This window comes from Nannospalax galili, unplaced genomic scaffold (genome assembly GCF_000622305.1).
Source record: "Nannospalax galili isolate Female #2095 unplaced genomic scaffold, S.galili_v1.0 scaffold1013, whole genome shotgun sequence".
In the NCBI taxonomy this organism is placed as follows: Eukaryota; Metazoa; Chordata; class Mammalia; order Rodentia; family Spalacidae; genus Nannospalax; species Nannospalax galili.
In genome coordinates, this window is record NW_008333410.1 from 110358 (window position 1) to 122903 (window position 12546).

The window sequence follows — 12546 nt, forward strand, 5'->3', positions numbered from 1 at the left end:
CCGGTCCAGACACCTTTTAGCATCTATGCAGGATTGGTTCTGAGACCCCCACTTATGCCAAAACCCAAGAATGCTCACACCCTGCCCTGTATAAATGGTGTGGTATTTGTAACATAGTGTGCATCTTCCCATATTCTGTAAACTACCTCTAGCGTCCATATAACACCTTTTTAAATACAAGACTGTGCAGATAATTGTCTGTATTGTTTAGGGAATAATGACCGGAAACAAAGCAAAACAGAAATGCATGTGTGTGTTCACTACAAATGCAATTTATCTCAAAAAGTTTTAGTTCAAAAAAGGTGTAATTCATGGACATAAAGGGGACACTATGGCAATGACCATACAGTTTTGCTCACTAATATCAGCTAGTCCTATACAGAGCCTCTTGTGGGCAGTGAAGTTGGTCCACTTTTACTGGAGAGGGCATTGCCAAGAGAAAAAATTTTCTGGTTCGATTTTCAGGAAAATTTCCCCAGGAACCTGTTTCTCCAAGTTTTCCTAATCATTTTCATGCGGTTGGCTATTCTGTTATAACCCACTCCCCCAATTACTCTATATATGTAGAATGTCGATAGATATAATACAGCCTTGTTCTGAGGTTTCATGGGTTTATGCCTTATCTTAAAGTTACTCTGAAATCCCAATGGATGGAGAGGCTGTCTTGTAAGAATCTTTTGAATTCCCAATTTAGAACTTGCGAAGGGTGCTTTATACCATGATTGTGTCCCCAGGGAGACCCTGAAGCTTTTATGAGTACAAGAACGATGTCTTATATCTGCTCATTTCCCCTGCCGGTAGTACACACATAGTAGGTCTTGTCTTAGGGTCAGAATTGTCTGTGAACAATAGTTTTAACAAGTCAGACACCCCAGAAGGTGCTGCTCTTGTAACAGTGCCTGAGTTTGGACTTAAGCCTGTTGAAAGCACATTAATGGATATGAGTCTCCCTCTGTAAGCTTTTCCTTTGTCTCCTTTCTATTTTTTGGTACATGAGCAGGCTCTGTCTCTCTGTGGGAAGCAGCAGACAGCTTCAGTGAGTACAAATGTTATATCCACATGTAGAACGTAGCCCCAGAGATAATCACATGTACCAGTGATCCGTCAGTAGATTCTATTACATGTGGAGTTCTTTGATCAGAGGAATTAAGCTTTCCTGATATGTTCAAAAATAGTACTTTTTTTCCAACTCTAGAATGGATGAAGAGGTGCTTTGGATATCTGTCTGGGTTGAGAGCTTTGGATTTATTTTTTCCCTCTGAATTTTGTGACATTCCAGATTTAGAATAAATTTTCTTCATAAAATATTTTTTCAAATGGTCACGCAGAATTTGTGGGCAGTAAATTTTCTTTTTCAAACACAGTAAAACTGGCCTCATTAACCCTTTAGGAAGTGCTCCTTCATTGTCTTCCTCTCTTCCTCTCTAGGTTTGTGTTTGCATAGCAAAGATTCCCAAAATGTACTTCTGTTGAAAGGAGTCGTTTAAATAGCTGAGCGCAGCAAAATTACTGCTTCACGCTTGCACTTGGTGTGTGTGTGGTGGTGGTGGAGTTCTATCACTTGCCTAATGGCATAATGATTGACTTTTTCACCTCCTATCACATTAGAATAATACCTTACATACTTCAGTAAAACCCCAAAATGAAACCTATCAAACCAGGAAAAATTGTCAGTTATTTTGCCAGTGCATCTACCCTGTCTTGGTATTTTTCAGAGTGATCTGGTTTGCCCTGAGTGATAACTAGAGTCCCCTAGGTCATCATACATTGGGCCTCATCACTACCAAGACCAGGTCAGAGAAAAAATTCTCTTCTCACTTAAGACAGAATTTCTCTTCATTCTCAGCATAAACCCTTTGCATGATATTTTCACCTGTGTTTTTCTCCTGGGTGTGAACAATATTGGTACTTTCTCTCTTCTGTAATAGGATGCACTTTTTAGGGCAAATGAAAATTTTGGAAGTAATGACACACTCCTCCTCCAATCTGGTGGCTTTCACAACTGCCAAGTCCTAATGACACTTTGATTAAAAAAATTTTTTTTTCTGTGAGCAGCTCACATGTGGCGCCGTGGTCTGCCTTGTCTTAGAGGCACATCAGTTTTGCACATCACTATTAACAATTCAAACACCCTGAAATGCTAATAGCACTAGTAAGCTTTTAATTCCGTGGAATTTATTGCTCGCTGTATTTCCATGAATTTATAACGCTTTGATTCTTAAGAGCCCCATTTAATCAGTTTTGCCTGGCACTGAACATAATAAACAACTTGCTGGTGAAAAAGTGCCACTCGGGGGAGGTTGCTAACAAGGAAGTTAAATGCCGCTGCCACTAGCAGTTTCTACACCATATTTTTCATGAGCAGTAATGTACTTTGCTGGCTTCGGAGCGGTGGTTAAACCCAGCAACACACCGAGCCCTCTCCGACACTCCAAGCTGAGACTTCGCTAGGTGTTTTTTGCAAAAAGCACAGAGGAAATCTATGCTTTTCTCTTTATTTTTTTTTCCTTCCCTTTAGCTTAATGGCTTCTAATACTTTTTCATTATCTTTACCTTAATCTCTAAGCCTGTGATTTATGGACTAGATTGGTGAGTGATATTAGTGGGCAAAAACAATCATTAGAGGCTGTTAAGGAGCATTTATTGTTTATTTAGCTGCCTGTCTATAAAAGTACACATGATGGCCCTAATAGCAAAATATCAAATTATCAAGTGCTTTAAAGCAGAAAATGTCATTTGTTTCTCAAAACTGCACCAACTTTATATAATTGCCCTTTTAATTATCCCTAGTGGCCCATGAAATTTGCAAAATAGAGCATCAGAGGTTTGATTTACTTACATGTTGCACTTTGGTGGGATTCTTAATGAATATTGTTTGGTCCTAATGCTGGGATGAAATTTGTTTATAGTGAGAGGCTTACTTGGAAGGGGGAGGTGTCCAGCCATAAAACCCAATCAAGTGGGTTTCTGGGGCTGAAACAAGAAGGCTGTATTCTTGGGCCTAACATTTTGAAAAGTCCTTTTTATAGTGTAATTTCATTACCAATTCCGGTCTAAATGAATACTCAGTTTTTCTTTTTTTCCTTTTTTCTTTTTCTCTGCCTAGTTAAGCGATATTGCCATTACTTTCCTCGGGCCTTCAAGGAGTCATTTGTTTGTTTCCTGGCAGTTTCACATCGGGGTCACCTGTTTCTTCAGAAATGGGGTCTGTACGCCAATGTTCTAAACCAGGTCTCTAAAAGCTTGTGTTTAGGAGATGGTTTCTGCCTTTTCAGACCTGTGGGCTGGTTCCAGGCTGTGAGTCTCTAAGCATCCCTGGAGCTGAGTATGCAGCAGTTTGTGGCTTCCTGGAACCATCTCATGCTGTCTTTCCTAGAAGTTTTGTGTGCACCATCACAGGCTCTGTAATGAAAAACAAGGATCAGCTCCTCCCTCTGAGCAGCAGTGTATTCAGGAGGGGGCTGCTGGGAGAGCTGGTAGAACAAGTTTCCATCGCTCCCTCCACTTTCAGTTACTCTCCTAGATGTTTGTCTTTGTTCCTCAGAGGTGAAGCAAGGGGGTACACCTTGGGTGATGAGAGAGGCAGTGATACAGGCTGGTGATAGACCCTGGGCTTTGATTACAGGCTGGCTCACCTAACACAGGAAGCACTATTGCTTCTCACTGATAGAGATATTCAATAAGCCTGAGGTGGAGGTAGCCACTGTGCAACATCACTGGCTCAGCACCTCTGGGTTGACAGGGCACCAGTGATAAGCACCCGTTGGGTGTGGCATGCCTCCTCGAATTTTTCCTCGTCCCTTGATGAGAATGTTGCAAGGGACTGACAGAAGTCCATAAGATTACCTGTCTCATTTCCCCTTATCTACCTGCCCTGTCACTTGGTCTGAGGGACAGATGTGGCTTGTCTCCACAAAACCCAGCATTGGTTGTTGCCTGGTAATGTTGGTCTCTCAAAAATGCTGTAAAAAGAGATTGTTCTTGCTCACCAACTCCCCTTAGACCCTGAGCTCAGCATTCTTTGAGGGGTCTTCCTCATACTTCTCTGGCCCTTTGTTCCCAGTCCTCGGAGGCTCACACTTTCCCTTGGAAGCTCTGCAGTATCTCAGCCACCTTGGAACACTGGGCTCAGTCTTTACCATGTGACTGCACCTGACTTTTACAGTTATTTTCTGCCTCTTCTAACGGATGATAATTTCAAAGCCGAAATTTTTTTTCAAAATAATTTAAACATCATTAACACAGAGACATTTTAAAGCAATCTGGGAGACCTGTCTACCAGAACTGGCAATAGAGGCCTGGTTCAACTTATTTTGTCTTACATAATTTTACAGAACAATGACCCCGCCCTTCCCTATTTTTTTTTTTTTTTCAACTGTGCTTTGCTTGCTTTGTGCCACATGACCATATCCTGCCTGGCACAATGGTTCTTGTTTTCAGGCCCCCACATCAACAGAGTGATTTTCACCTGCCTGTCATTTCCAATTTCATGTGTGGTGCTGTGCACAGTCACAGATGGGAGAGAAGGAGGTCTGGGATGCCACTTGCCACCTGGATTTTCTGTAGCATCTCTGATGATTCAAGAGCTCTGGGTCTTGAGTTCTTTCTCTTTAGGTTTTGGCTTGTTTTGTTTGCATTCTCCTCCATCTGAGTCAGCTTCTATCAAAACTGTTTTTCACATCTACCTGTGAAAAAAGGACCACTCAGAAGTCAGATGAACTGGGCCACTTCCAATACCTCCAGGCTCAGGGCAAAACAATTTAAGAAATGTTATTTTCTTGGCATTTAATTTAAATAAGTTCATGTTTTCATACCCCTCCTCACCGCATTGTTTTTTTGTGTGTGTGTTTGTATATGCCTGGTTGTGTGTAGAAGAGTGCACATGTACATGTGTGCATTGTGTGGAGGCCAAAGATGAGCCTTGGATGTTGTTCCTCAGATGCCTCGGGTACCTTCCACCTTGTTTTTGAGACAGGTTCTGCACTGTCCTGAAACTCACTGTTTGGATTGCGCTGGCTGACTAGCAAGTGCCGGGGATCTGCCTCCTCAGCGCTGGGGTTACAGATGTGTGCCACCACGTCTAGTTTTTCTATGTGGGTTCTACAGACGGATCTCGGGTCCTAGGGATCACAAGGCAAGCACTTTCCCAACCAAGCTCCCTTCCCAGTCCTACTTAGACCTATATCTGGTACTTCCCTGGTTGTGAGTTCCATTAATGGATCTTCAGGTTAAAATTCTGTGATGAAGAATTCAGTTTAATCCTGTCATTATGTACCTGTGAGTGCACGTTAAATCTGATTCAGAAAGGGCATTAACAGTCCAAAATTGTGACCACCTGTTGTAGTTATGAGTCATATGTTAGTAAATTTCTCACCCTCCTCCATGACTGTCATATTTCTAGAACCTTCCATGGTCCTGTCTTCCCTCCCTCCTTCCTTGCTGGCTGATATGTCTCTGCCTCAGACCTCATAGCTCCAACAAATGCCTCCCTGCATAAAACTCAAACCCACCAGAAGTTGGGTCTCAGACCTGAGCATTGCCCTTGCCCTCTCTCTGTGCCTTAGGTAGGTGGAGATGAAACCAGAGTCATATGATCTCCATGACCTTGTGCCCTTTGAAGCCTTGCTCTTCACTTCTGGGTCCTCCACTGTTTCCTGGGGTACTTGAGAAATAAGCTCCTTACCTTTAGGTGCCTGACATGGGACCTTTGTTGTTCGCTTTCCTCCTCTGAGGTCCTGATGAGGTTTGCCTTCAGGTGTTTGCCCTCTTATCATCAGTCCTTCTGTGTCTGTTCTTGGTCCAGCTCTCTGGGTGCTCATTCCATTGGCTGTGCACTACCAGTGCATCATTTGCAATCTCATAGGTTACTGGGTTCATTGCTAGCTGGGGAAGCCTGAGCCTGCTTCTGGCTTGTTGTGCCCTGTGTTTTCCATTCTGTGCCTCTTTGTGTGTAAGGGATATAATGTGTCCAGTCAGCTTGGCTATCTTTGTGTCCTGCCTGACTCCTCTTACAGGATGCCCTGTACCTGGCTCCATGTCCGGGAGGAGGGAGTAATAGCAGTATCTGTGTCATATCTGGTCGTGAATTTGCTTCAGGGTTTTTGCTCTGGAGTGGTTCCTAGAGATCAGAGCCATTTCTTTTGCTGTTGTTCTTGCATCTTTTTTGATACCAAGTGAGAAGAATCATCCCCTCTCTGTTTGGTTGGAGCCTGTGTCTCATCTCCCACCTCTGATTTCCTATCAGGTCATCTTCAGCAAGACCTGGCAAGGTGCTCAGACCATGTTCTGTGCATACAGTTGCTTTCATCCAGCATTGCTGGTTGACCAAAGAGACATTGTCCAAAAGGTCCTTGTCCTAGTTTGTTTCTTCATTGCTGTGACAAAACACTCTGATCACTACCAACTTGGGGAGGAAAGGGTTTATTTATCTTACATTTCCTGGGTCACACTTCATCAGGGAGCCCAAGGTAGGAACTCAGGGCAGGAACCTGGAGGCAGGAGCTGGAGCACAGGCCATGGAGGAACACTGCATACTGTCTTCCTCTCCTGGCCCCTGCTCAGCCTGCTTTCTTATGTAATACAGGCCCACCTGCCCAGGGATGACACCACCCACAGTGGGCTGGGCCCTCCCACATCACTCAACAATCAAGCAGGTGCCCCATGGACCACAGGCCAGTCCAATGAAGGCAATTTCCCAACTGAGGCTCCCTCAACCCAGGTGTGTCAAGCTGACACTAAAGCTATCCAGCACAGTCCTTAAAATTTTTTAAAAGTAAAATAAGGGAGAGTTTGTTTTATATTATTTCCTTCAATTCTCAATTTGATCCCTAGAGTTACCACCTCACAGAACAGAGGTGGGCTTGCCTTCAGGTTTAGAGAGTGCATTTTAGACTGTATAGTAATACAGGTGCTAGAATCCAATGCACTGTGCTACTGAGGTGGCATACTTTTGTAATCCCAGCATTTGAGGAGGAGGATCTCAAGTTCAAGGCCAATGTGAACAACATAAAGACACCCTGCTCTTCTCCATCCCTCCCCAAATCCAACAGACCAGCTCATCACCCTTCTAACTCTGTGATCTTGAGCAAGTTGCTTGACCTTGGGGACCTCTTTTTCCTCATCTGTAAAATAGGGACATTTTAGCCATTTAAAAAAGGTTGCTGTGGTAATTAAATTCAGTGTTGGATATAAAATCAATAGAACAGAGGCCCTTGCACAGTGATCACTCAATAAATGATATGATTGTTTTTCATATTTCTCAGAGTACCTAATAAAATGCAGTTATCAGTCACACAGTTCTGTACCTCTACCCAAACCACAGAGTGATAACTACTGAATGGGCAGCTTTGTACTTAGAAATTCAAAGCTGATTGCTGGTGTCTCTAGTGAAGGGAACCTCCCATCCCTTTAGTACAGTGTGCAGCAAGTAAGCTGAAGGATGAGGGACAGGTGCCAAAGCAATTAGAGAATCCAGTCAGATCCCCTGAGTGCCCGTGTTTCCCAAGCTCTCTGACTTCAGAATTTAGCTCATGTCTACGTAAGGCCACTCGTGGCTCTCCAGGCCTGGTGTCAAGATTTTCTGGGTCTTGCATTTCTCATCCTCATTTAACTGAGCTTTGGAATTATGGATTTTACATTTGTTGGCAGTTTACCATAAATACTTCATGGGCCTTGGGAATTGATGTGTTTTGAAAGGCATCATTTTTGTTTAGCTTTTCTGTCCAAGGCAAGGCTCCAGATGTTAAGTATCCACGATAAGGTGATATGTTTTGGGGGCAGGGGATAGATCTTCTGGTCCCCAAACAAAAGGACCTTGAGAATTTCATTCTCCATCTCCATTGGATATAGAGACACAAATACCTCCCCCCCTCTAGAACTCTCTAGAGTTATAAATTGAAGTCATATGGAAATGTTAAATTTACCAAACAAGATTCCTCTGGGTGAGCTAGCTTTCTGATTACAATGACCAAAATCTCTGAGAGAGTAGCTTAAGGGAGGAAATGCCTGTTTGGGGTTTGGAAGAGCATGGCCTATGCTTGCTTGACTTCACACACTTGACCAGAACATCATGGTGATGGGAGTACATGACACAGGCACTTCCTCATCTCATAGCAGGAAGCAGAGAGAGACAGGAAGATGTCAAGATATTTCTGCAAACCTGCCCTCAATGACCTACTTCGTAAAGTTTCTAAACAATCCAACATAGCACCATTTGTTAGGGACCAAGTTCCCAACGTATGAACTCTTGTGGAGGACACTTTATATCCAAACCACAACAGGTGTCTTGTTAGATTCTAGGTTTTCATTTGAGTATGATCTACCAGGTTATTATTAGGTTGGCACTGGTCCTACATGGAGACTCAGCCTGTGCCCAAGAATAGCTGTTGTGTGGTAGAAATTGGGCAAGACGGCAGGCTTTTCGTAGGAGCCCAGGTAACTATCACGTTTTTGGAGATGATTTCTCTCACTCTTCCCAGTTATACAATTACAAATGGTTATTCCTGAAGCTTTTCTGGTAGCATATGACCATCCACAGACATTGCAGTTTCCTCAAAGGTCAGGCACAGTATCCACTCCTGAATGAAGTCTAGCACCTCCCATGGGATCTAGCACATGTAGAATTTGGTGGTATTAATAGTTAGTAACATTGACTGGGAAAAAACGATAAGCATTTTTCTTTAAAAAAACTATTTGTAGCCGGGCGTGGTGGCGCATGCCTTTAATCCCAGCACTCAGGAGGCAGAGGCAGGCGGATCTCTGTGAGTTCGAGGCCAGCCTGGTCTACATAGTGAGCCCCAGAACAGCTGGAGCTACAGGGAGACCCTGTCTCAAAAAGACCAAAAAAAAAAAAAAAAAACCAAAAACCCTATTTGTGGCCAGGCCTGGTGGCACACACCTTTAATCCCAGTACTCAGGAGGCAGAGGCAGGCGGATCTCTGTGAGTTCAAGGCCAGCCTGGTCCACATAGTTTCAGTACAGCTGGGGCTACAGGGAGACCCTGTCTCAAAACAACAACAACAACAACAACAACAACAACAAAAACTATTTGTGGGGCTGGAGAGATGTCTCAGTGGTAAGAGCATGGACTGTTCTTGCAGAGGATCCGGGCTCAATTCCCAGCATCCACATGGCAGCTACAAACCATCCTTAACTCCAGTTCCAGGCGAATCTGAAACCCTCTTCTGACCTCTGCAGCATTGCACGACATAGGTGCACTCACATACATGCAGGCAATACACTCATACACATAAACATAAAAATAATAAATAAAATATAAAAAAAGAAAACTTTGTGTGTTTGTAGGGGTGCCTGTTTATATGTGTGCACATGCACACATATGCCTGCATATCTGTGTGTGTGCATGCGGAGGCCCAAGGTCATCCTCTGTATCATTCCTCAAGAGCTGGCCACCTTGTGTTTTCAGACAGGGTCTTCTCTCGCTGGTCTAGCGTTTGATGATGAGGCTAGCCCAGGTGGCCAGAGAGCCCCAGGGATCTGCCCTGTCTCTGCCTCTCAAACATGTACCACTACATTGGGCTTTTTTACATGGGTTCTAGGGATCAAACTCAGGTCCTCATATTTTCAAGGCAAGCACTTTACCAACTGAACTATCTTGCTAACCCCTTTTATTCTTTACTTATGGGAAATTTTCCAGGAAGTGCTGTGTTTCAATTAGAATGAAATTTGGGTTCATTGAGCAGAAACCTGACTATAATGATTTAATCCAGGATTTGAACATTTTATTTTATTGTAGGTAGGGGTAGTAAGAAGAGACTGACAGTGAATATTTTAGGTATCACAGGCTATATATAGACTTTGTCTCAGTTGCCCAGCTGTGCTGTTGGGGCACTGCTGGCAACCACAGACTCTAGTGACAGGAACAGCCATGGCTGTATTTTAATAAAACTTCCAGAAAATAGGATCCAGGTTTGGCATCTGGCTGTAGTGTATAACCCCTAGCTTTCTAGGTTGGAAGAGGGGTGATGTTGAACACTGTCCTCTAGACCAGACATGGCTGTCAGCAGCTGTGATTACCCACAAGAGGTCTGCACAGGATTGGGCCTATTAACTTTCTGTCATGGACTCAGGAGGGTCTCATGTGAGGGCCCGCCCCTTCACAAGATTTGTGGACATTTAATGTTTGGATTTATAGTGCATTAATGGGCTCATAAGGCCCCTCCCCAAGACAGCTAATGGTTGCTAGGAGAAGGGACTCACAAGGCCCTGTCCCTCCCTATTTATAGGCAGTTAATAGTTGTGAGGGGGAGGGACTCACAAGGCCCCTCCCCACCCCAAGGATTTATAGGCAGTTAATGAGTGCTAGGAGAGGGGCTCCTGAGACCCCAAAGATGTATAGGCAGTTAACAGCTGATGGAAAGGAGAGAGACATTTCTTTGGAGGCATAGCCACCTATATAACTTGCCACTGCTCCTGTAAGTGAACTCTTTTAAACCCATTGATTCACCAAGTTACATCTGGGAGGAATCATTTCTTTGTTTCTGCTGGTGGTACCTTGCCTGGGATAAGAAGACATCTCAGAAAAAGTTCATACAGCAGGGTGTGTTCTTTCTAATGGGACAGATACCCTAGACCCAGAACCTCCAGGCAGGGGTATCTGTCCAGAGTCATCCTCAGACACTGAGCTTTGCTCTGGTTGTTGTCCATCCACCAACCTTCAGCGCAACATTTGTTTTAATGATCTCAGAGTGCCCACTTGTCTATCTAGATATCAGAGGTGTCTTCCAGGCAGGGGAGAATTCAAAGAACAAAGAACAAAGGGGTTTCTTCTTTCCAGATTTGCTTTTGTCTTTAAACTAAACCGGCCTTGCTGGATTGTCTTTGAACTTAAGCAAGAATACTCTTCCATAGATTATTTCTGTCAGTATTTCATTAGGCTATGTGGCAGGGCTGCTTCTGCAACAAGACAGCTGTGTTGGCAAATGCTTCAACGGACAGTGCTAGCCAAGCAGAATTGGGACTTGGTGGTTAGGAAAGAAGGAGGGGGGAATTTGGTGAGGGACTATCTACTTGGCGTTAGAGTGGCCTTGGGTGGTAGTCCGGCCACAAGGGCTTCTCCCTTGGGGTTAGATGTGTTCTGTATCTAGCATCAGAGGCACAGAGGAAGCATCTTCTACATGTTCTATTTCACTTGTCCTCACTGGCCCCATGAGCTTGGCCTCCCATTTCTAAGTTTCACAATGGAAACAAGCAGTGCCTATTCTGTAGAGCTGAGAGGGGAGAGTACGCTTAGGAAGGGGTATGGAGCCTTTACTTCAGTGCCAGCATGCAGTGCATGGTGAATGTTCATTCAGTGGTGGTTTTATCTCTGCTTGCTTCCTCCAGTGTTAAAAAGGAGGAGGAGGAAAATGAATAGAAGTTTTGGGACTAATATATGCTGTGAGGGAAGACCAGGGTATATTCTCTGTAGACGTAGGTGTCTAGAAGATGGTGAACATTTGTAAATGGACCTATCTGAGAGATACAACAACAGATTATTAGGACAATACCACAGATTCTCTGTTGGATCCTCCCAGCGGCTATTGATAGTGCCAGCCATCTTAGTTTTGCAGACTGTTTCATTGTTCTGTTTTAGTTTTTGAATAAGTGTAAATCCCTGGGTCAATATGCTGATGTGGAATGCTGGCTGCCGAAGGTGCTGTGATGTCTGTGAGGAGACTGTGGCAGAAAATACTGTGTTAATGTGGGTGTGGATGCAAGTGTACACTGTGCACATGGATGCTGGAAATTGATGCCGTGTGTCTTCAATCACCATCTTAATTTTTGAGACTGGGTCTCAGTAAACATGGAGCCCCCTGATGTGTCTAGAATGACTGGCCAGGAGCTCCAGGGATCCTCTCACTTCCACTCCCCAGTACTGGGATTATAGGTACACACTAACATGTCCAGCTTTTCACATGTGCTCTGCAGATCTGAGCACATGTTCTCATGTTTGGATCACACAGTTTACGGACTGAACTATCTCCTCAGCCCCAAATGCTCCTGATTTCAAGTGAGTTCCTTTTGGGGTCTCTAAACCTCTTCTAGCCACTGTGGAGGGAAGTCCTCTCTCAGGGACATCAGATGTCTTGCCAAGACTAGTCATTTTGTAAATGGCCTCTTGCAGCCATCCCAGGAAAGAGGCCCACAGCTTGTTTAATGGAGTTCTTTCTCTGAGGCTGGGGATCAGCTGGGTCAAAGCAGGAAGGGGAGCGTCTGAGTGAGAAAACACTTGCAAGGTTTATGTCTACAACCAGTCACTATACTAGAGTAACCACCTAAGTGTCATTTTTAAAAAAGCAAAAGCCAAGCCTCAAATTAGCAGAGCCCCAGCGGAAATCTCTTCTCCAAATCCATTACGCAGGAGATGAGCTGGGTAAACACGAAGGACTCTCCCATTTAGACTCTGACCCTCACTCAGCGAGGGGAGTGATTTGTTTCCCACGTTGGTTCTGTGCCCACCTTTTTGCGAACCTTTTAATTTAAAAGAGACATTGATTAATGATGCTTTTGATCCACTGACTCTTTTTTCTTTTAAAGGGCAGCCTC

The 12546-nt window shown here is 44.1% G+C and overlaps 1 protein-coding gene across 6 annotated transcripts in view; it reads left to right on the forward strand.

Moving 5' to 3' along the window:
* Positions 1-12546, forward strand: part of Foxp1 (forkhead box P1) — a 425908-nt gene that overhangs the window by 84758 nt on the left and 328604 nt on the right. The gene's annotated exons all lie outside the window — the stretch shown is intronic.